This window comes from Ambystoma mexicanum, chromosome 11, assembly GCF_040938575.1.
Source record: "Ambystoma mexicanum isolate Mex_15411 chromosome 11, UKY_AmexF1_1, whole genome shotgun sequence".
Lineage (NCBI taxonomy): Eukaryota > Metazoa > Chordata > Amphibia > Caudata > Ambystomatidae > Ambystoma > Ambystoma mexicanum.
This window is the reverse complement of record NC_090934.1, coordinates 14,480,429-14,506,640: the sequence shown is the minus strand read 5'-3', so window position 1 is coordinate 14,506,640 and position 26,212 is coordinate 14,480,429.

The following is a 26,212-nucleotide window of genomic DNA, read 5'->3' as shown; positions in this document are numbered from 1 at the left end:
TTTGCCTTCCACTAGCTCTTCTTCAGAGTCTAGCTCAACCACACAGGGTTGTACCTCCCTCTCAGCCTCAGCTGGGGGTGGAGTTACAGGTGTAACTTTGGACAACCTAGGGGAAGTCCTTGTTGGAAGCACAGGAGTGCTTGCTGCTGGCTGTTTCCTAGAAGTCGTAGCTTTCCCCTTTGCTTCTTGTTGTTCAGAGATAGCAAGTTGTAACTCCAGTGGAGTAGGAGTGATATCCTTCTTCATGATCTCCTTGGGAGTACCTCTCATGGTTCTCTCCCTTGCAGGTCTGGTGAGCTCCTGTAACCTTTTACTAGGAGGTCTGGGGGTATGTGACACTACTCCAAGAGTCTTCAGGTCATTACCCAACAGAACCCTTCCTGGTACCTCACTTTGTACGCTGACAGGTATCTTCACAGTCATGTCATTACACTGGATGAGAACTGGTAACTGGGGAAGCATCTGCACAGGCCCTACAGATAACTTGGTGAGTCGTTTGGGTGCCTTAGCAACATCATCTGCCTGAAAAAATGATTTGTCCACCACAGTTATGCTGGCCCCAGTTTCCCTAATGGCAGGAGTCTCCTGACCATTCACCTGGACACTGTCCTTATAATACTTTTTAGTATTATCTGGGATAGAATTATATACATCTAAATTCTGTTGTTCCCACAACCCCAGAGACACTAAAGAAACACTAGCTGAGACTCCAATGGGTTCATCAGCTAGTAACAGAAAGTTTCCACTTGCCATTTGTACTTCCTCCTCTGGAGCGAAGGCTAAGGAGACAAGCTGGACCCCTGAAGGTTCACCCTTACATCTGGGATCTCCTTTCACATGGTCAGACGAGCTACAAACATAGCATTTACCAAATGCTTTCTGGAATGGTGGCTTGCTCTGACCTCCTTCTGGTTTACCAACAGAAGGTACACTACTCTGATTTGGTTTCCCTTGTGGCTTACCCTTATTGTTTGGTTTTGGGCCCTCTTTGGGATTGGAATTATTAGAATTCTCTTTGGGGTCCTTTTTTGGCTGTTTTCCCTCATCCTTTTTCTAAGTTACCCCAGAGTCCTTGTGAGTAGCCCTGTTGGCAACCCACAAGTCAGCAGCCTTAGCTAGCTTTCTGGAATCTAATTCCTTTGAATCAGCCAAGTGCTGTCTGAGCTCAGGAGAGCAGGCATCATAAATTGACTCCAACATCACAAGATTCTTCATTCCCTCATAAGTGTTCACTTTGTAACCCTTAATCGATCCCTCTAAGTTCTTCAAACTTTCACGCACCCAGGTAGCCCAAGGGGTACCATCATGTTTTTTGAGGGTCCTAAACCTCTTAAGGTACTGGGAAGGGGTCTTCCCAAATCTAGCTATCAAAGCTAGTTTCACACATTCATAATCCTTCTTATCCTCCTCCCCAACTCCATTACCACATCAGTTGCAACAGGGGGGAGCCTAGAGAACAACCAGTAAAATAACTCATTTCCTGTAATGTTCTGAAGCCCATGATTATACTCAAACAAAGTCAACCAATCCAACACATCCAACCTAGGCTCATACATACCCACAATCTCTTTAGGCATCCCGGGTCTTTTGGGACTAGAACTCCTAGAGGATCCGGAGAGAGAAGCATTTTCCACAGAACATTTTTTCATCTCTAACTCATGCTTGATCTCCATTTCCCTGAGCCTTAGTTCTTGATTCAATTCTTGGTGTCTTTGTTCTGCTTAAGTATTAAGTCTCTTAAACTCCAATTCAAGTTTCATTTTCTCTAGTTCCAGATATTGAAGACTAAGTGTGGGACCTGGTAAAGGTCCAGTAGGTACAGCTGGCAGAGCAGGTAGAGGTACCGGGGGAGACAACTACATCATCTTCACCCTCCTCTTCTGCTTCTGACTCAAGATTATCAATACTAGCATCAATATCAATATCATTGCTGTTATCTACAGTTGCTGGAGTGGTAGGTTCCTCTGAACCACCATCCAGACTTTGGTTTGCTAACAAACTTTCTATTAGCTCCATTTTCTTGCCTTTAGTCGGGAGATTCTTATGCTTACAGAGAACTCTTAAACAATCAGCAGTTTTTGTAGTAAGAGTCTCTTGACTATAACTTTCCATAGTTGACAGGTTTAGAAAATAACCTTTTTAGTGCTAAGCTTTGTGGTTAGTTGCACTAAGGTATCTTATGCACACTAAAATGTATACTCAATACAAATCCCACCGCTGTACACCAGTGTTAGGCAGAAACCTGTGCAGTCCCCTTAGGGACCACTGCAAAAGGCTTAAGACTACAGGTGTTGGCAGTAAACCCAATTGGTAGCAGTCTGTACCACCCAGATTTACCTGGTAGCTGTGGCTGAGCAGCCAGACTTCTCTCAAGAAGAGTTAGACAGTATATAGAGTGTACAATATAGGTACCAAAATACAGTAGCACAAGCAAACACTGACCAGAGCTTTTGGTATAAGTATATAATTATTTATTTAAAGACACACTTAGAAACACTCTAGCATTATTATTGTAAGCAAGTTCAAAAACACAGTCACTATTAATATATATACATCCCTTATTCCTTATTAGACAAGTCTTAGTTAACACCATTTATTTCCAGACAGAGGTGAGCGCTTAACTAAAGATGGCATTCCAATAAGTTAATAAAAAAGGAGGGAAAAGGCAGAAATTAAAAACAGCACACAACACAATACTTTAGAAGCACTCAGCAAGGCAGGAAAGTCAAAGTCTACTTGTGAGCAAAAAGTTCAGAGGCCAGGCTCCCTCTTGGAGAGAGTAGAACACCAATGCGCCCAAGATCACACAGTTTAAAAGGCTTGGAGAGTCTTGCAGAGAGTTTAAAAAGGAATCAGTTCAGCTCAGAAAAGTTCAGTTAGCCAGCCTAGGGCCAACCCAAGTGGTAAGTTGAGGATTTAAGAGACACCCCACACAGACCGTTGCGAGGGAGGCCAGGCGGACACAGTACCTTGAAAGTGGAGAGAATCCTCCAGCGGGGGCAGTTGTTCCTGGCAGCAGGTGCAAGTCACGGAGTCGTCCAGAGGAAGAGATGGTCTCGATGTGGAGGAAAGCTGAAGGTCGTTGCACTGCCAGGGAAGAAACCAGCCGCAGAGTTCTCCGGTAAAAAGGTACTACCCTTTTATTCGCGGTAGTGGAAAAACATGGTATCCCAGTTGCCGGGGTGCTTGGCACAGGCAAGGCGGCCACAAGATGATCCGGGAAGGCGAACTGGTTATCCCCACAAGTCAAAGGAAGAAGACTCTTCGGGATGAAGATCTCATCTGTCGTTGGAAGAAGTGGTGAGTCGGTTCAGCAGGGCTCCACCGGTGGTGTCGTCGTTGCATTTCAGCTCAGCTTCTCCCTCTTTGGATTCTTTGGACCTGTGGCGACGTCGGAAGTCCCAGTCCCCAAAGCCCTGCTTATATGCAGAAAACCCCCATTCATCAGTCCTAGTTGTCACTCAAACATGCTAAGTGGTGAGCCGGGCAGCTCACCACTGGGCCAATCACACAAGAGTGCGACTTGAGTTGCCGAGGCAACTCAGTCCAGGGTGCCTAAACCCCCTCCCACACCCCTGTGGTACCCTGAGTGGCACCACTTTTGGAGGCTTCTGTGGAGAAGCCCGCCAAAAAGTGGAACAAAGGGCTCGACTTGGGTTGGAGTCACAGAAGCGAACACAAACGCCATTTTGGAACCGAGTTCTGGCAAAAAAATATCAACCGGTGAATTAATATTAAATAAATAAACCTGCGGTATGTTTGAGGCTATGTTAAAAAGTATTAGCCTCGAACAATGGGAAAACCCCCTAGGAATATATTTGCGGTTGAATATAAAAAGTAGTATCCACTGACACCAGCCAAAACTCGCTCAGGGGGGACTGGACAGTGTCCCCTCGAACAACAGACCCAGGGGCAATCGAATTACCCCTACCAGTACGCCCACAATATGATGGTTTGTACTGGTTCTGTTCACAATTTAGGACTAGTAAAGCCAATGGTGACTTTACATGCCCTGGGAGACAGTAGTCAGTCCCAGGGTACGGAGTCTATGTTTGGGGGTCACTATGACACCCCTGTGTTATGGCACAGAGGGTGCTGTGTAACACACATACCAAAAACACATGAAGCCCTATGGAGTAAAAGACCCCATAGCCCATAAAACACATACAAAGTCAAAGGATATCTCAAATCATGTCTAAGAGTGGGAGAAAAAGAGTCTCACTCTTAGCAGGAGAAAAAAAATAAACCCCAAAAATCCAGCAAAGCTGCTGGGGGACTCACTAGGTTTGGGAAATTAGCCTTAACAGAGAATTCTCCCTAACAATGAGTTTTGTGCTAAAGGCGGATTCAGAGACAATGGCGCTAACTTGTTTGTTCATAGAGAGGGTAGCGTCAATGTGGACCCCTAGGCTTTTAACTGAGGATATGCCTGGGATGATACAGTTGTCTATGGTGAAGTTGGCGTAGAGACAGTTTAGTTTGGCTAGAGTAGCCTTTTGACCAAGAATGATGATCTCTGTCTCGTCCCCGTTAAGGCAGAGGCCGTTAGTGGCCATCCACACTTGGATGGTGGAGTAGATTAGTCTTAATGCTGCAGCGTCTTGGTAATCCATGCTTGGATAGTGGAGTAGATTAGTCTTAATGCTGAGGTGTCTTGGTAATCCATGCTTGGATAATGGAGTAGATACGTCTTAATGCTGCGGCGTCTTGGTAATCCATGCTTGGATAGTGGAGTAGATTAGTCTTAATGCTGAGGCGACTTGGTAATCCATGCTTGGATAGTGGAGTAGATTATTCTTAATGCTGAGGCGTCTTGGCAATCCATGCTTGGATAGTGGAGTAGATTAGTCTTAATGCTGAGGCGTCTTGGCAATCCATGCTTGGATAGTGGAGTAGATTAGTCTTAATGCTGAGAAGTCTTGGTTATATGCACCCGTTAAGGAAAGGAGCACTTGGGTATCATCAGTGTAGTTAGTGTATGCGGTCCCAAGTGCATCCAGACTATCAAAAAGGGGCTTAGTAAAGAGATTGTATAGCGTGGGAGCAGTACAGGATCCCTGTGGGGTGCCACAATGCATGATGGAGGGAACTGGGTTGGCTGAGTTAGAGAAGACTTTCATTGCTCTTCCTTCAAGAAAGGAAGTGATCCAGGAGGCTGCTTGATCGGAGAAGTGTGCGCATGTGTGAAGTGTGAGGTGAGAGTTTTGTGATCCACAAGATCGAACGCCACTGAGAGGTCTAGGGGAGAAGGAGTGCGGGCTTGCCATTGTCAAGGATTTTGGTGATTTGGTTCTTTGGATCAAGCAGGGCGATTTCGGTTCCATGCCCTTTGCGGAATCCAGACTGTCTTTTGCCTAGGATGGAGTTGGTTTCTAAGAATCGTTGGATCTGGCAATGAGCAGCCTTGTCCAGTAGTTTGAGAAGAAAAAGGACGATTGTTATGGGACGGTAGTTGCTTGGCTGGGGGGGGTCTAAGGTAGGCTTTTTTAGAAGGGGACACACCTAGGCCTCTTTAAGGCTGTCTGGGACAATGCCTGTTTTAAAGGCGGAGTGATGAAGGCGGTCAGAAGTGGAGCTATTGGCTCGGCACATTCTTTGATGATCTTGGGGGGGGCAAATGTCGCCCTTGCATGACGATGGTTTCAGATATTTGAGGATGTCTAAGACTTCTGATTCAGAGATGTTTTTAAAGGTGAATTTGGGGCTGTTGATGTTTTTGTGGATATGTGAGGTCTGTACAGTCTGGTTTTGGTTAATTAAAGTGTTGTAATGGTCTCGGATTTTGTGTTGTAGGAGTTCTATTTCTTTGAGCATGGCAGCTTGTATGCTGTTGCACCAGGCTTCATCTTTCACAATCTCCTCTGTGGAGATAGGAGGGTCTGTAAGTTCATTAAAAATGGAGAAGAGCTCTTTGGATTGAGAGTTGGCTTCTGTTATTCAGAAAGTGCATGCCTTAAATTTGGCATTGAACATGGCCTCTTTGTATTTTTTGGCCGTAACTTTAAAGTTGTCTTTAGTGGTATTGCTAGGGTTTGCCTGCCAGTTTTTGAGCGCTATGCGTTTGTCGCTGCGTAAGGTTTGCAGGTCCTCTGTGAACCATGCGTTGGAGTGGAAGGACTTCTTTTCTTTCTTGTCTTGGAGTGGGGCAATAGTATTGACTGCGTGTGTGAGGGTGTCCTTAAATATGTCCGCTAAGATGTTAGGGTCTTGCGAAAATGGAGGTGCTAGAAACAGTAAGTCAAGATATGGCCGGAGGTTATCAGCAGTTAACGTTTTGGAACTTCTGATCAATCAACTCCATGAGAACCTGGGCATCAGGATCTAGACTTGGATTAGTTGACCTCCTTCCTCCTGGACCGACGCTCCCAGGTCTAGCTTGGGTCCTTTCTCTCCACCACCTCTCTCTCCACATGTGGTGTCCCCCAGGGCTTGATCCTCTCACCCTGGCTTTTCAAAAACCTACGTAGCCTCTTTGGCCCACCTCATCTCTACCTTCTCCTCTAACTTTCAGTGTTATGCGAATGACACTCAGCTCTCTTTTAGGCTGCCCTCAGCTACCTCTCCTCTCTCGCTCATCCCTGACTCTCTATCCACGATTCAGGCTTGGTGCGCCTCCAACGATTTTTGCCTTAATGTCAGTAAGACTGAAATCTTTCTCATTGGTACCTCTACTCCCGCTTTCCCTCTCTCACTCTGGCTGCCCTCCTTGGGCCCTCATCCTTCGCCTTCCTTTGAGGCAAAAAACTTGGTGTCATCTTCTATTCCACTTTCTCATTCTCTCTGCACATCACAAACTTCGCCAAGAAGGCCCACTACCAGCTGCAGCTCCTCAAAGGGATTCTTCCTTTTCTCACTTTCCCCCAGAAGCTCACTGTCTCGAGGGCCCTATTTCTCTCTAGGCTGGACTGCTGCAACAGCCTCTTTCTAAATCTGCCTTCCTCGACTCTTCGCCCTTTGCAAATAATCCAGAACAGGACTGCAAGACTTTTCCCTGGCCTCAAGCTCTGGGATCGTATTTCTCAAGCCCTGCAATCCGTCCCCTGGCTCCCGGTGGCTGCAAAGATCAAGTTCAAGACTGGCTGTATCGTCCACAAGGCCTTCTGGGGCTGGGGCCCGCACTACATCCAACTCTCTCTTCCTAAACACGTTCCTTCCCAAGCCCTTTGCTCAGCCACCTCCAACTTGCTGAGGGTCAGATGCTTCTCGAGGCAGAGAGTGGAGGTAGATCTCACTCCTCTGCAGGTGCCTCCCTCTAGAATGGCCTCCCTGCCCCCTCTCAAACTTAATCTGGACCACCTGAAGTTCTCGAAGCAGCTCAAGACCTTCCTTTTTACACCTCTGCTTTCACGCTCTCTTTCTCCCTTGCTCACGTATTTGTCGGCTGTGCTCACTGGTGGCTGGGCTACCCTCAGAGTCTCATTGGGTACGAGGCCCCTCAACGACCAGTCACCCCTGCAGTGCATCCGGGCCTACCGCATATTTAGGGACTGTAACTGTAACGCCCTGATTGCACTTCCCCTCTTCCCTCTCCCCTGCACTTTCCCCTCTCTCTTGCCCTTCACTTGGTGCTGTCGCACTTGGACGATCTGAATGAGACAATGCCTAGTAAGATTGGTTGTCCTGTCCATCCTCTGTCTTCCCTCCCTTGTCTTGTCACGCCTAGAAACACTTGTGTGTAGGCGCGTTATAAATGACATATCATATCATATAATATGCAGGCTGGAGCTCATGGCCTTCAACAATCTTCATAGCTGCAGCGCCGGCCCAGGAACACACCCTGCAATTATGCAACTCACCCTTTGGGAGATGTTTTCTGCAAACACACTAGTGACCTGCACATATTTTTCACAAGTAACCTGGCCACTAGCGTAAACACTAGATCTTGGGTCAGGTTCTGAGTAAGGAGGTTTGGGGGCCTTAGCCCAGGGAACAGAAGAGGGCCAGGGAGGCACAGGTGCCTTCATTACCTCAATATTCCTCAGCCCCTTGCTACTGGCAGTGTGCCTTGAAGACCACCTCTTCCCACAAACTTCACTAAATGCCACCAATTTCCAAGCCACATGGGGCGCCGTGAACCCCAAGGGCCAGCTTCGTTCTGTGGCCCTGGCTGACTGATGCCCGCTTCACCCCAAAGCTCTGCCTGCCCTGGATACTGGTGGCAGCCAGGACCTCTCCATCGCTCACAAAGCTTAGGCAAGAGCTGAACCCTAACTCTTCAGGGGCATCCTAGGCGTGACTTGGCAACCCTGTACCCGGTTACCCCACCACACCAGAACCATTGGAAACTCTCCTCCTGTTTCTTAACTCTTGTGCAATTGCTCCTGAGCGAGGTTTGCACTATATATAACACAAAGCCACAGGGTCAGACTGGCCACCAGGGAAATGTACAGAGCGGCAGCTCTGCCTGTGGCCACCTCATTAATGTAGTAAAGGCCAAGCCTCCTGAAGCTAGTGGTGCAAGCGTTGATGTTGGCTGCCGGCTCATCCTGCGGCGATCCGGCTATGGAAGCTCTCAATTTCCTCTTCCGCTTATCGCACCCCATGCGGCCTTCCATTGGCTGTAATGAAACCCGGTAGTGGAGCAAGGAGGGGAAGTGCCTAGCATCATGCTGGTAGACAGGAATGAGCTGTGAGTGCTGTCACTGGGCAGGGGCTGCTTCAGAGAGTGCAGTGTGAGTGCAGCCTCCTCCTCCACACAGTCAGGCCCTTCCTAGCATTACTGGATACTCCCTTCTTTGCTGAATTAACACAGAGAGACAGCAACATTTGGGCTGCAGACATGCTTCACCCATGCAAGGCATCCATGAGTTTGCAAAAATGGATTAGTAGAGTTTGCTAATAAAAATGCTCTTGATTAGCAAACAGTCCCATTTGATTATCAGTGTTGTACTAATATTTGTAATGCATTATTTGTACCCAAGACATAAAATGAACAACACTACTACAATTTTCTGTACCACTGAAGACATTAGTGAGATGAATCAGGCCTTGCAAATTCTTTAACATTCTGATAGACCTGCAGGTTAAGTAACTTAGTTTACCTACTCGACCTAAGAGAAATGCACTCAACCCATGGCTACGGAGGACACATTTAAATGCACTTTCCCTAAAATTATGCAGGCCACCACAAACCCACTTTGGCACACTCCTGTAACCCAGAGGCCAGTGGGAGGAATCCACATGGGCAGAGTGCCCTCGTCTGGGTTTTTTGATAAATGAAAATGTACTATGGGAGACCAACCTCTGAGAAATGTGTGAGGCCATTCCGCACACATTTCATCTGCTTCCCGCACAAAACGCATAGTCACGTGTACTCTGGGAAGACATAGCCTATAGGCACTGTCTTCCCCTGTCATATTCTGCTGGAATGTGGCAGCCATGGGTACATCAAAGCAAGAAAGTTAGAGACTAAGCCGCGTGCATGGCATATTGCAGTTTGTGGCCATGCCACTTTCAGGGTAGCTAGAAGGGCATGGAGTATGGGAGCAGCTCATGGGCACCAGTTGCACAGATGAATGCAACCAGCAGGTCAGAGAACTAGGTCTGCCCTCCAAGCATTTGGCTGCGTGACCATGTACATGTTCAAAAGTGTTCACTCATCATGTGATGCTCCTTCCCCAACCAAATGAAATCTAGTTGACACTGTGGCATTGTCTCTATGCTTTACAATCATGTTCAGGGCACTGTATCTCAATCTCAGAGTTTGCAGCAGCAATACGGTAATTATGCATATGTAAAAATGTACATTTTTAGGAATGGAATTGCATGACTGTCTTTAAAAAAAAATAAAGTTAATTCATGCAGGTCTTTGTTAGCTAAATTAAAGTATCATCCCGAATACTTCTGGTTTGCAATTATTTGAAAAAGAAAACATAATTCTTGCCGAGCAGTCCCACACAGGTCGTACGCACTTTTAATAGTGGAGGAGGGGGCTACTGCTGCACCCTTCTCTCTCTGTTAGCCCCTGTGAACTTGCAGTGAACAGAGAAAAAGGGGGGGGGCAATGGCAAGAGAGAAATGCAGGGTGAGCTGTGCTTTCATTGAACAGGGTAACTTAAATAGCTAACTTTGCTAAACAAGCGTCAATTTAATTAGCAAACCTACACATTTGTATAGCTAATTGTTATGCAACACTGTTTATGTTATACCTTGCCATGTCTTCTGTGAAAACTCCTTCTGAGGATTGTATGGTCCAGGGCTCCAATATGAAACGCTTCTCTGCATTTCTAGAATGGACATGAGAATGGCAAATGATGCTTTCTTGGGGTGAACCTACTCACACATTCCCACTGAATTAAACATACTCCAATATCAGGCCTATGTGCCTGAAGTTACCAGCTCCTGCTGCAGCACTTTTGAAAGAAAGCATAGCTGCAGGGTGGCTGCAGAGCCTCTGAATATGGAAGCACAAGATGCTACAATGAGGCACCCCTGCACCATCCGCATCACCTAGGCATGTCTGAGCAGCACTCTGGCATAATAGAGCTGCATTCTTGTGGGCATCACCTAGGCATTTCTGAGCAGCACTCTCACATAATGGAGGAGCACCCATGTAAACATCACCTAGGCATATGTGAGCAGCACTCTAGCATATTGGAGGAGCACCCATGTGAGCATCACCCAGGCATATGTGAGCAGCACTCTGTCATATTGGAGGAGCATCCATGTGAGCATCACCTAAGCATCTCTGAGCAGCACTCTGGCATATTGGAGGAGCACCCATGTGAGCATCACCCAGGCATCGCTGAGCAGAACTCTCACATATTGGAGGAGCATCCATGTGAGCCTCACCTAGGCATCTCTGATTAGCAGTCTGGCATATTGGAGGAGCATCCATGTGAGCATCACATAGGCATCTCTGAGCAGCACTCTCACATATTGGAGGAGCACACATGTGAGCATCACATAGGCATATCTGAGCAGCACTCTAGCATATTGGAGGAGCACCCATGTGAGCATCACCTAGGCATATCTGAAAAGCACTCTGGCATGTTGGAGGGGCATCCATTTGAGCATCACCTAGGCATATCTGAGGAGCCGTCTGGCATATTGGAGGAGCATGCATGTTAGCATCACCTAGGCATATGTGAACAGCACTCTGGCATATTGGAGGAGAATCCATGTGAGCATCACCTAGGCATATTTGAACAGCACTCTGGCATATTGGAGGGGCATCCATGTGAGCATCACCTAGGCATCTCTGAGCAGCACTCTGGCATATTGGAGGGGCATCCATGTGAGCATCACATAGTTATATCTGTGCAGCACTCTGGAATATTGGAGGAACACCCATGTGAGCATCACCTAGGCATCTCTGAGCAGCACTCTGGCATATAGGAGGAGCATCCATGTGAGTATCACCTAGGTATATCTGAGCAGCACTCTCACATATTGGAGGAGCACCCATGTGAGCATCACCTAGGCATATCTGAGCAGCACTCTCACATTTTGGAGGAGCACCCATGTGAACATCAGCTAGGAATATGTGAACAGCACTCTGGCATATTGGAGGAGCATCCATGTGAGCATCACCTAGGCATATCTGAGCAGCACTCCCGCATATTGGAGGAGCATCCATGTGAGCATCACCTAGGCATATGTGAGCAGCACTCTGGCATATTGGAGGATCATCCATGTGAGCATCACCTAGGCATATGTGTGCAGCACTCTGGCATATTGGAGGATCATCCATGTGAGCATCACCTAGGCATGTCTGAGCAGCACTCTTGCATAATCGAGCTGCATCCTTGTAAACATCACCTAGGCATATCCGAGCGGCACTCTGGCATATTAGAGGAGCATCCTCGTGAGCATCACCTAGGCATTTCTGAGCAGCACTCTCACATATTGGAGGAGCACCTATGTAAACATCACCTATGCATATGTGGGCAGCACTCTAGCATATTGGAGGAGCTCCCATGTGAGCATCACCCAGGCATCCCTGAGCAGAACTCGCACATATTGGAGGAGCATCCATGTGAGCCTCACCTAGGCATCTCTGATTAGCACTCTGGCATATTGGAGGAGCATCCATGTGAGAATGACCTAGGCATATCTGAGCAGCACTCTCACATATTGGAGGAGCACCCATGTGAGCATCACCTAGGCATATGTGAACAGCAATCTGGCATATTGGAGGAATATCCATGTGAGCATCACCTAGGCATATCTGAGCAGCACTCTGGCATATTGGAGGATCATCCATGTGAGCATCACCTAGGCATGTCTGAGCAGCACACTTGCATAATCGAGCAGCATCCTTGTAAACATCACCTAGGCATATCCAAGTGGCACTCTGGCATATTAGAGGAGCATCCTCGTGAGCATCACCTAGGCATTTCTGAGCAGCACTCTCACATAATGGAGGAACACCCATGTAAACATCACCCAGGCATATGTGAGCAGCACTCTCTCATATTGGAGGAGCATTCATGTGAGCATCACCTAAGCATCTCTGAGCAGCACTCTGGCATATTGGAGGAGCACCCATGTGAGCATCACCTAAGTATATCTGTGCAGCACTCTTGCATAATCGAGCTGCATCCTTGTAAACATCACCTAGGCATATCCGAGCGGCACTCTGGCATATTAGAGGAGCATCCTCGTGAGCATCACCTAGGCATTTCTGAGCAGCACTCTCACATATTGGAGGAGCACCTATGTAAACATCACCTATGCATATGTGGGCAGCACTCTAGCATATTGGAGGAGCTCCCATGTGAGCATCACCCAGGCATCCCTGAGCAGAACTCGCACATATTGGAGGAGCATCCATGTGAGCCTCACCTAGGCATCTCTGATTAGCACTCTGGCATATTGGAGGAGCATCCATGTGAGAATGACCTAGGCATATCTGAGCAGCACTCTCACATATTGGAGGAGCACCCATGTGAGCATCACCTAGGCATATGTGAACAGCAATCTGGCATATTGGAGGAATATCCATGTGAGCATCACCTAGGCATATCTGAGCAGCACTCTGGCATATTGGAGGAGCATCCATGTGAGAATCACCTGTGCATCTCTGAGCAGCACTCTCACATATTGGAGGAAAGCCCATGTGAGCATCACCTAGGCAAATGTGAACAGCACTCTGGCATATTGGAGGAGCATCCATGTGAGCATCACCTGGGCATGTCTGAGCAGCACTCTTGCATAATCGAGCAGCACTCTTACATTTTGGAGGAGAACCCATGTGAACATCAGCTAGGCATATGTGAACAGCACTCTGGCATATTGGAGGAGCATCCATGTGAGCATCACCTAGGCATATGGGAGCAGCACTCTGGCATATTGGAGGATCATCCATGTGAGCATCATCTAGGCATGTCTGAGCAGCGCTCTTGCAGAATCGAGCAGCATCCTTGTAAGCCTCACCTAGGCATCCCTGAGCAGCACTCTGGCATATTGAAGGAGCATCCATGTGAGCATCACCTAGGCATATCCGCACAGCACTCTTGCATAATAGAGCTGCATCCCTGTAAACAACACCTAGGCATATCCAAGCAGCACTCTGACATATTAGAGGAGCATCCTCGTGAGCATCACCTAGGCATTTCTGAGCAGCACTCTCACATATTGGAGGAGCACCCATGTGAGCATCACCCAGGCATATGTGAGCAGCACTCTTCCATATTGGAGGAGCATCCATGTGAGCATCACCTAAGCATCTCTGAGCAGCACTCTGGCATATTGGAGGAGCACCCATGTGAGCATCCCCTAAGCATCTCTGTGCAGCACTCTTGCATAATCGAGCTGCATCCTTGTAAACATCACCTAGGCATATCCGAGCGGCACTCTGGCATATTAGAGGAGCATCCTCGTGAGCACCACCTAAGCATTTCTGAGCAGCACTCTCACATATTGGAGGAGCACCCATGTAAACATCAGCTAGGCATATGTGAGCAGCACTCTAGCATATTGGAGGAGCTCCTATGTGAGCATCACCCAGGCATCCCTGAGCAGAACTCTCACATATTGGAGGAGCATCCATGTGAGCCTCACCTAGGCCTCTCTGATTAGCACTCTGGCATATTGGAGGAGCATCCATGTGAGAATCACCTAGGCATATCTGAGCAGCACTCTCACATATTGGAGGAGTACCCATGTGAGCATCACCTAGGCATATGTGAACAGCAGTCTGGCATTTTAGAGGAATATCCATGTGAGCATCACCTAGGCACATGTGAACAACACTCTGGCATATTGGAGGAGCATCCATTTGAGCAGAACCTGGGATGAATTTATAGACAAATTGTTAAATGAACGAAGGCCTGGTGCCTCTGCACCACCTCCGTATGTTCCTCTTGCTGCTGCTTTGCCTCTTCCTCCTGTTATTCCTGCTCTACCTGCTGTTGTTCCCGGTATTCCTGCTCCTCCTAAAGTTCCCCTTCCTCCGGCTCCTCTACCTCTTCTTATCGCACCAGTTACAGTACCTCCATTGAATTTGCCTGCTCCCTCTCTTCCAAGTGGTCCTGAGCCGCTTGTAGTCGATCGAGGTGCAGGGTCGAAGGTTGTCACTCGCAATACTGTACCACCAGAGAAGAAATGTGATTTGATTGCATGGGCTAAGCATTGTATGGAGAGGGATGATCAAGCTAATGTTTTTGCCACACTTTGTAATATGGATAGCTTTCCTGAGAAAAATGTTTTTATTGAAGGTTTAGGGATTCATTGATGTGTAATGTGAGGAAAATTAAATAGCACAGATCTCCTGCAAGGGTTAAGGGATCTAAATACTTTAGCGTTTCCTAGAGACACTGTGGAGAAAGTAAATGAGCATGTCGAGAGGTTATTTGGGTATAGAAAGGAGTTAAAAGAGTTGCAGAATGAGGATGACGAGGGGGAAAGTATGTATGTACAGAAACGGTTCCTTCCTTGTCGTAAATAGATATCTGAGGAAGTACGAATTTGTACGAAGGACGCGCTTAGATGGATTTTGGATATGTCGATAACTCCAGTTGAAGTATATGACACATATAGTCAGTATACGCCAGAAATGCAGAGGAAAGTGATACAGGTAATGATAGAGTACCTTCAGGATGATTGTGTAAAAAGAAAGATTAGTTGTCCCACAGAGCTATTGAGTATTTATAAGAGAGCTTTTTCACTTGACACTTCTTCGACTGCTTTAGTGCTCGACTTAGCTCTGTTGCTTAGTAAGCGTTCGGAGCCACCTACTTCTCAGTTGCCTATGAGAGAGGTTCCCCTGACATTTGTCCCAAAGGTTGAGATTGCGGCCGATGCTGCACGGGGTATAGTCGCTGTGGACATTCCTGCACATTATGTATCTCAGTTCGTTCACGTCCCGTTCTCAAGACAGGAAGTGAATACTATTACACAATCTATTCCTGATATTAGGAAAAATCCGACAGGATTCTATAAAGAAATAGAGTCCGTCTTGCAGTCCTCAGTGTTCACCTTAGGTGATATTGATTTGTTATTTCCTGTACGCCTGCCCGTAGATTTGTGGAAACAAGTTAGAACTATAGACAACGTGCCAGGGTTGGGAGATACATGGGTGAATATAACTAGACTCGATGGAGAAAGACCAGCTGGTGAAAGACCCCCTCAGGTGATATTGACTTTGCCTGATAGAATTATTGCAAAATTAAAAACTATAATTCCAGAGAAAAGAATTATTTGGGACAAACTTACGGCCTGTGTCCAAGGAAAGTCTGAAGGTGCTACCGAGTTCTTTAATTGGTTGGAACAGGTATTCTCGCATTTCAGTGGACAAGACCTAGGCACAGAGTCTGGGAAAAGGTTATTTGTGGACAAATTTGTGCGTGGATTGCTGCCTGATATCCAGTCACAAATTATGTCTTCTGAGAGCGCTTGGCAGGCGAAATCGCAATCAGAAGTACTGCACATGGCTCAGTACTACGAGAACCGTGTCAATAATGAAAAAGATAGAGTTGAAAAACGAAAAGGTGATTTGAAGACTAAAGTGCTATTGCATCAAATTATTAGAGGGCCCAGAGGGGGTAGTTCGCAGGTTAGAGGTCAGTATGTTCCACAAGGGAATGTGTCCTTGGGTCCTGTGAACATTAACCAGTGTGCCTATTGTCGTCAAGAGGGTCATTGGCGTGCACAATGCCCCATCCTTCGACAAAGGTCGAATAACACATTTGGGAATATGGGTAGACGATCCAGAGGTCGTCCTGGTGTAGAGGGCCCTCGTAGAGGTCAGTTTACACAGGATCCTCAGCAACCTTTTTCCCAGGACAATCAGATTTCGAGTGTGGACACCAGGAACATATTTGATCATCCTTCCACTGCATATTTATCTGAAGATCTTCCTTTTGATGACATTCTGTTTCGTTAGGATTGCCCGAAGCAGGGTTTGGCACCTACACCTATTCCCGTCAATCAGAAAGGTCCCTACATTGAAATGGTGGTGGGAAATAGGAAATATCAGTTTTTGATACAGAAGTGTTTCATTGATCATTCACTGGTTCGACACATTCCACTGTCAGGGCAAACCAATGTTTCTGTAGGGTTTTCTGGCATACCAGTTGTTTGTCCGGTTCCTTCGCCGGTACCTATTTCTCTGGGTCCATTTCTGTTGACTTCGAATTGTGGAGAGAACTTGCTGGGGTTGAATCTGTTAAAATAATTAAATGCAGTGATTTATTGATCTTCTGATGGAGTGCGCTTGACGATTTCACCACAGCAATTTTCTGTCTCGCAATTCTTGACTAGACCTTTGCCGCCAGAATTCATTAATGTACCAGAGAGCTTATGGGCTGTTGACGACAATGAGGTCAGAGTTTTACAGATTGAACCTGTTAAGATAGTTTTGAAACATGGGATTGCGCTGCCACACATTCCCCAGTATAAGATTTCAGTTTAGGGCGAGCAAGCTTTGAAATGCATTGTTTCCGATTTTGTGCATCGCGGGGTGATTGAAGAAATTTCAGGAAGTTTGTGTTATAGTCCGATTTTACCCGTGTACAAGAAAGGCGATAATGCAGTTCCATTCCGGTTCATAATTGATTTACGTGCCATTAATAAAGTCGCCGCTCCACAATTTCCAATTGTGTCTGATGTAACGACAATCCTAACCATGATTCCAGCTACAGCTACTTACTTTAGTGTGGTGGATCTAAAGAATGCTTTCTTTAGTATTCCTATACACAACGATAGTAGATACTTGTTCACGTTCACCCTAAGGGGACGCTCGTTCACATTTACTCGTGCACCTCAATGGTACACAGAGAGTCCTAGCATCTACAGTAGGGCTTTGAAAGAACAACTTGATGCCCTTGAATTGCCCTCTACTTGTACATTGCTTCAGTATGTTGATGACTTGCTCTTAGCTGCTGACTCTGAGAGCGCCTGTAAGGAGGGCACTGTGTCATTACTTATCCATCTAGCTAAGCATGGTCACAAAACTTCTCTTAAAAAATGTCATTATTGTTGCGAGGAGGTCGCCTATTTAGGCTATCTCCTGTCAAAGGAGGGAAGAAGATTGACACCTGAAAGAATAAAACACATTTCTGGCATGTCTGTCCCAAATACACAGAAGGAAGTTAGAGCCTTGATAGGTATGGCTTCTTACTGTAGGTTGTGGATCCCATATTTTTCACTAGTGATCAAACCGATGTTGGCTTTGAGCAAGAAGGGTATTTCTTTGCCATAGCAATGGAACGCGGAACACCAGCAATCGTTTGACTTGCTTAAGACTGCATTATGCTCTGCACCAGTTTTGGGCACACCAAACTATCAAAAGGCCTTTGTGTTGTTTGTGCATGAATGTATGGATGTGCTTTGGCTGTATTAACGCAGGAACATGGAGGGAAGAATAGGCCGTGCGGTTACTTTTCTTCCGCCTTTGATCCTGTAGCATGCGCTTTGCCAAGATGTTTGCGAGCTGTCGCTGCTGCTGCTGCGTCTGTAAAACAGAGTGAGGGAATGGTCCTAGGCCATGATCTAACCCTGATGGTGCCTCACTCTGTAGATGTTCTACTGAACCGAACCCAAACACAACACTTCACTTCTGCACGGTTGACAAGATATGAATTGATCTTGTTTGCTCCTCACATTCAAATTAAGAGGTGTTGTGTTCTTAATCCGGCTGAACTCCTACCTTTCCCGCAAGATACTACTTGCGGCGACGAAGAGTCACATGACTGTCTGTATACTACCGAACAAGAGACAAAGGGTAGAATTGATTTGAAAGACGCTCCTTTGGATAATCCGCAAGGAGAACTGTTTTGTAATGGCTCCTGCTTCAAACTTCCAGATGGTACATCCACAGCTGCTTATGCAATCACTACATTAAGCACGGTTGTGGAAACTAAGAGAATCACGCATAACTCTGCGCAGGCCGCAGAAATTATAGCATTGACCCGAGCTTGTGAACTTTCCGAAGGGGTTGCAGTAAATATATATACTGATAGTCAGTATGCCTTTGGAGTGGTTCACAACTTTGGGAGACTTTGGTCAGAGAGAGGGTTCCTAACTTCACATGGCACTAAAATTCAACATGGCTCCCTAATAGTACAACTACTCTCAGCGCTTGCGCTCCCTACTCAGTTAGCAGTTATGAAATGTGCAGCACATCGAAAGATTACAGATGACATAGGGAAAGGGAATGCTTTCGCTGATCAGATAGCTAGACAAACTGCTACCGATCCCCTTACGGAGATGTATGTTTCGAGGGAGACTGTAAATGCTTATGCAATGGATGAGGGTGTTGGGTATGTAGAGGATATCCAAGCTGATGCCACGTTAGAAGAATCCAAGAGGTGGGCTGAAGGCTTGGGGGAACTTGATCATGACGGGTGTTGGGTGGATATAGCGGAAGGGAAATGGCTACTCCCTGACGCGTATATAATGATGATGGTCATCATGGCCCATGGTCCTACGCATGTATGTGCTCAGAAGATGACAAAAATGTTAGAGAAAGTTTGGGTGAATGACAAAATTTTGAAAATTGCCCAGCGCTACGTCCAACATTGCACGATTTGCCTACAACACAATGTGGGAAAGGGGACAATAACTCCAAGGGGATATCTGAGCAGCACTCTGGCATATTGGGGGAGCATCCATGTGAGCATCACCTAGGTATATCTGAGCAGCACTCTGGAATATTGGAGGAGCACCCATGTGAGCATCACCTAGCATATGCGAACAGCAGTCTGGCATATTGGAGGAACATACATGTGTGCATCCCCTAGGCATGTCTGAGCAGCACTCTCACATATTGGAGGAGCATCCGTGTGAGCATCACCTAGGCATCTCTGAGTAGCACTCTGGCATATTGGGAGCATCCATGTGAGCCTCACATAGGCATATCTGAGCAGCACTCTCACATATTGGAGGAGCACCCATGTGAGAATCACCTAGCATATCTGAACAGCACTCTGGCATTCTAGAAGAGTACCCTGGTGAGCATCACTTAGGAATATCTGAGCAGCACTCTCGTCATATTAGATGAGCAACATTTTGAGCAGCAGTCTGGCATATTAGAGGATCATAACCTAAGCATATCTGACGGCTACTGTGCCCTATCAGAAGAGCATCCTTGTGGGCATCACCTAGGCATATCTGAGCAGCACTACAGCATATTAGAAGAGCATTCTTGTGGGCATCACCTCTGCATTTCTGAGCAGCACTCTGGCACATTAGAGGAGATTCCTTGCCAATTTGAATAGGTCGATGTACATGTCACAGTACATGGCACATTGAGCATCACCCAGGCATATTTTAGCACACTAGGAGTCACTCCATGTCACTGGAACCACCCTGGTATATTCGCAATCGCAGCTGCATATTCAGAATTACCCTGGCATATTAGGCAGCACCCTTGTAGTCTGTTACCTGCATCACCAACTACTTTTTTAGCAGCACTATGGCACATTCACCCATATCCTTGCATATTTGAGGAACACCCAGGGCAAGTAGAGCACTGGCATAGTGAGCCAAATGTTGTAGCTGCATCCTCGTGTAATATTAAAAGCAGCAGCTTGACATGTTTGAGCAGCAAGTGCACTCTGAGTAGCACCCTGGCATATTGATCAGCACCCTGGCATCTCCGTTTAATGATGTATGCTATTTCTGCACCATTATGCCTATGGCCTCTTTCTAGGGGCATTATAAATAAACATAAATAAATAAATAAATAAATAAATAAATAAATAAATATGATGTTACTTTTACTTACTGTACCATGACATACTGAACGGTATATTTAGCATCACCATGGCATGAAAGACCAGCAGTATGGCATGGGCGGCAGGACCTGGATATGTTTGCGGAATACCAGGTCTTTTTTGTCTGAAGTTGATAGACTAGCACTGTGATGTTACGGGCAGCGCCGGGGCATACTCTAGTAGTACCCTGGCAGACTGAGGAGGACTCTGGCAAACTGAGCAGCACCATGGAAAACTGAGCAGCACCATGACAAACTGAGCAGCACCCTGGCAAACTGCGCAGCACTCTGGCAAACTGAGCAGCACCGTGGCAAACTGAGCAGCACCCTGGGAAACTGCGCAGCACTCTGGCAAACTGAGCAGCACCGTGGCAAACTGAGCAGCACCCTGGGAAACTGCGCAGCACTCTGGCAAACTGAGCAGCACCGTGGCAAACTGAGCAGCACCCTGGCAAACTGCGCAGCACTCTGGCAAACTGAGCAGCACCCTGGCAAACTGCGCAGCACTCTGGCAAACTGAGCAGCACCCTGGCAAACTGAGTAGCACCATGGCTTTTCAACAGGCTGAGGAGAAATGGGAGCCAATAGAACCTCCCCAAACCAAATAGCACCTCCCGCCAGACTAGGTGGGTGGGGGGCTGCACTTGCAAGTGGAAGGGGCAGATACTTAACCCCTTAAGTGCTAAAGACGAGATTGGCCGACCTAGGTGCTTGGGGAACCCCATTAGGATTAGTGGAAACAGAGTCTTCTTCACACACAATAGACACGGCACACATCTGTCTCAAAATAGCCAATGGAAAAACTGTACCTGCTTGACCTCAGGCGCTGCCCAGTGGAACGGATCCGGGCGGACGGCAGCTGCTGGTCAAAGAGGCGATCGAGCTGGTCCTGGCTAGGGGCTGGAGGAGAGCTCAGGGGCAATGCGTTTACCCTGGACGCAAGCCAGCACAAAGCAACCCAGGTTCGAAGCCTGGTCTGTGCCTGGTGTGTGCTTAGAGACTGCCCTCTGGTATTAAGCGCTCTATTCGATCACGCAGCCAATATCAGTCAGTGAGCTCCAGCAGCAAAGCAGCCGCGTTACAGGCTGGGGTCCGCGTAGCCCACTGGACATTAGTAGTTATGTCCTGCGTGGCACCGCGTGGTGCATTTTGTCTCATGTTGCCATCCTCCCGAAGTGATACTGCACCATTTATTACACCTGGTGGCGCCTTTCAACATGTCACCTCATTGGTGCACTTCCATGAATGCTCCAAGACAAGTATCCGTCGTGAACGGAGGCTAGGCACAGGGCCACGCAGAGCAAGAGAGGTCCGAATCCCCGATCCGCACTCTGATCTTATCTTGCATTGCTTTAGCGCCTCCTGCCATGGCTTCGAAGCACTTTGCCCATCAGAGAGGCAAAGGAGGCATGTGATAGCACATCCAGTGGCGGTAGGGAGGAGTTAAGTCGGGTAGATAGTTGGGATGAGGGCGTACATCCTTCCGAGGTCGATACATTGAGTACCACTCTGTGGGATAATAATGTCTTATGTAATTCCAGCGCTCTGAGACCTATCGGTACGTAGCGCTGCATAAGAATTGTATAATTATGGGCAGGCTTTGAGCCTTCCACAGTGTCATGGTGAGTCAAGGCGTGTAGAAAACCATGCCCAAGAAAACAGCGTGCAAAGCCCCTCTGCTTTCTCCCCTAGGCCACAAACAGTCAGATGCTATATAAGGAAAAGCTGGAGGGAAGTATGGGCACATTTACCTGAGGGTGGGATTCCAACCATGCCCTCCTCGGGAACAGAAGCCCAGTCCAGCCTTCCTGCAGGTTCCCGATTCCTACTCTGGCCTTTAAGGCGACGCTTATATTGGTGCGTGAGGCAGGAATCCTCTTAGGCTGAGGTTGGGCACTTAGGGGAGTTCATTCACACAACCCTGCCTTTGACTAGCCGTCTCACCCTGGGCTGCAGTTACTGTGTCCTGTCAATAGAGGGCATCATGCGAGCGTTGGGGTTGCTCCCTTGCGTCTTCCGGCTGCTTCAAAAGCATATGCAAATTAGACATTTAAGTCAAAACATTGGAATGGAACCTGAACTGAATATAACCTGACCTAACTAGCGTAAAAAAGGAAACCGACATCACATCCTTCCCGTCCCCCAAAAGGAGTGCACAAGTATGGGGCTGTTTTGTCAAGAGGGAACAAAGTTAGAGGGGGGGCTCAAAATATTGTAAAGGCTTATACATTTGGTGCCATTTGACGAATCTGCAGAAATGTTTGCCAAAAGATTTTAGATCTAGATATTAATGTATTTGCAAAGCGTGGTGGGATTTTGTCAAGAGGGGCTAAGGTAGAAGGGGGTGTCTGAACATTTTTAGATAGCTTATAACTTTGTTTGACGAATGTGGACAAAGGTTTCCAGAAAGATTTTAGACCCAACCTTAAATGTTTGTGTAATGTCTGAATGGATTTTGTCAAGTGGGGGCTGGGTTATATGATGATTGTAGGTGCATACATTTTGACACTTTTGAAAAAATAAAACATGGGCAGATTTCCAGAAAACTTGTGTAAGGAAAATTGGCAAGGACCTTAAAGTGTGGTTTTGCAAATGTGTCCATGTTTTATTTTTTGACAAGTGTCATAATGTAGGTACAAAAAATGGTGAGATACCGTTGGTGAATGAGGTATAGCCTGTGGCCATGGGCAGTGGCCAGATTGTCCGGGTCAAGACATAAAGTCATGACCCGGACAATCTGGCTACTGTCCATGACCACGAGGGACGACCAATGGGGATAAAGTGGCCATGCCCACCAGAGACCGGCTATGTGGTCATGTTTTTCGAAATTGGGATAGGTTTGAAAGTAGAAAAAACATTACTCGTGGTAATATGGTGATAGGGTTCTCTCTTCGACTTCTGCAGGCCACCATGGAAATAGAAGAGGGGCTCTGTACGGGGCCCCGCCTTCCCTTTACATGGTGGCCATCTTTGAAAAGTATTTTTCCTTCGCACAGTGGCACGCCGCATGCGTCCCGTTGTAGGAAGAAAAAGGTTTCCCCCCCAATGCCAAGGCCTTTTGTGGTGATTTCGGTATTTCGCCATTCAATGCCTTCTAATGTTTTGCCTTCATTAACCCCTTAAATGCCAAGGATGACGTATCTCGTCCTTGGCAACAAGGAGGTAATCCCAAGGACGAGATACCTCGTCCTGGGCACTTAAGGGGTTAACACCCCAGGTTACCGCTTTGGCAACCCGGGGTTAACACCCCAGGTTACCGCTTTGGCAACCTGGGGTGCTAATGGCCTTCATCCCCCATCGCAAATGCTGGAAAGGGGGATAACGGTCCGTAGCCCTCGTTATCCGCCCTCGCTTTGATTGGGCCAATAACTTAGGCTGATGGGCCGTTATTCCCGCTTCCAGTCCCTGGAACGGGGGATGTCCTCCACATTATTGCCATTAGCATAACACTAATGCTAATGGAAATGTTGGAAAATCTTATGGATTCTATTTACTTTACTGAGAAATGTAAAGTAGATGGAGTCTAGAAGATATATTTTTCAGTTCTATTTTTTAACTGTGAAAAGTGGTTCCTAAAGGAACCTTTTTTGTTGTTGTATTTTTATTTATTTTTCTATGAGAGGTTAGAACATAAGGTGGGGAGGGAAATGAGGGAAGGAGCACAAAAGCACTCATATGGAGGGGCAGGTGTGCCGGGGAAGAAGTTGCGCATTTGTTTTATCTAAGGTAGGGGGCAGTATTTCCCATGCTCCTTGATTACAGCTTCAAACGCACATTGAAATTGCTTCCCCTGCAGCGAGCGTCGTGTGTAGCAGTATATACAAATGAAGGTTGTCTTCTAAACATATGGATCAACAGCCTCTTTTATTGCCTGCAAGGTAGCTGGTGGGATTTTGTGACCCACAGAAGTAGTCTTTGAGGTTACAGTGTCAAAAGAGAAATTATATCATGCATCCTAATGTAATAAATATATGTATATTGACCTACGCCAAGCTGCTCGTAAGTCGCTTGCAAAGGAATCCATGTTGCAAGGTCCTGACTTTAGAATCAATGTAAGCCGCCATTTTAGGTAAATCCGCCACTTTAGGTTCGCTTTGTAAAGTCACCCTGTGAGTTAAAATGGTGGACGATGTCATTCCAAAATACAACATGGCCGTCTTGACCTCTGTACGTAGCTAATATGTAACTTGCCTGCAGGCCACTTGTTGAGGTTGTGAACTGAGACCTTGTCCTTTGCTGACCTGTGTATAAAAGATTACTCGTGCAATAAAACTAATCCACGAGTATACGATAAAGACAATATATTCAAATACTGAACGTAGAACACTTGTTTAACTACATTGTATTAATGTTTAAGAAGACCTACATGGAAAATCCCAGATCACACAGTTGCCGTATAGGCTTGTTGATATATGTATTAAAAGCAAACCAGTTGTATGCGGATGTGCGAGACTTGGCATGAACCCTAGATCGGTGATGTATTAGTGGAATATTAACCCGAAGTGGGGCTGGACATCGTGCTCACCAAAAGTATAAAAAGCCAATGCATTCTAATGTACAGCGTCTCTCACTGAACACATTGAACCACGCTGGAGTTCGTTGTGTTGTACTGAGGGCTGATAGCTATCTGATTTTTGCTCTGTTCTTATTGACTGGATCCAGTATAAAATAAAGTACTTTGTATGTTCCTTTGTAACCCGTGTTCGGTGTGTTTCCTTTTGGGGTACTCAGCCTCGATATTTTGATTTTGTTTTCACAGTTTGCGCCCGAATAGGGATCCTCAAGATTGATGCCGGATTGTTGAAGGTTGACTCAGGCTTTCGGACCGAGATCGGACGGTGTGACAAAAAGGGGTCCCACTGAATGAGACGCAACACCTCAGCAGCACTGCACGACCCGATCCCTGGACGATTAGCTTGTGGTCCGAGATGGCATCTTGACGAGGGTCCACTTATCGAGGCGGGCAGATTTGCCGAAATCACCATACATGAGGTAAGATTAGTTAGGTAAGATTCTTTGAAATCCGATCGGACCTCCTTAGGTTTGTTCAGGTGAGTCATGACCCGACTCTTAATTCAACCCTGAAAATTTGAATTTGGCGCATTGTATCTGCAGACACAATTATTGACCAGGTAACACCAATAATTTAATATGCCTGGGAAATTGTCTACCTGCTTCAGGGCATTGTTCCACAGCGATAGACAATCTGTGGAATTTAGCCGTCCCTCACCACAGGAGGGGTAACCGGCATGTACTATGTACTGTAAGCATGGGATTGGAAGTATAGTATTCAATGACATTTGGCACAGACAAACCAGACATACCTCCGAACTTCAGTGGCCAAACAATGGCAGTTTTGAGATCCCTCATATTGAGTATTTAGAGTCAATTCTATTAAAGAAAAAGGCTAGACCTGCAGGATGTGATGTTTTGCAGAATTGGAAAAAAGAAGCGTTGCAGCAACTTAAAAGTAGAGAAAAACATGCGCGCCGTCATAAGACGAAGGCCGAAAAGGCATTATTGTATGACCAAGATAAACATTCTGAATTGACTAGGAATATGGATGTGGCTTTCTCACTTGGAATTCAAAAAATATATCCTTCCAAAGACCTCCATGTTTCCGATGAATTTATAGATAAATTGTTAAATGAACGAAGGCCTGGTGCCTCTGCGCCACCTCCGTATGTTCCTCTTCCTGCTGCTTTGCCTCTTCCTCCTGTTATTCCTGCTCTACCTGCTGTTGTTCCCGTTGTTCCCGCTCCTACTAATGTACCTTTCCTCCGGCTCCTCCACCTCTTCTTATCGCACCAGTTATAGTACCTCCCTCTCTTCCAAGTGGTCCTGAACCGCTTGTAGTCGATTGAGGTGCAGGGTCAAAGGTTGTCACTCGCAATACTGTACCACCAGAGAAGAAACGTGATTTGATTGCATGGGCTAAGCATTGTATAGAGAAGGATGATCAAGCTAATGTTTTTGCCACACTTTGTAATATGGATAATTTTCCTGAGAAAAATGTTTTTATTGAAGGTTTAGGGATTCATTTATGTGTAATGT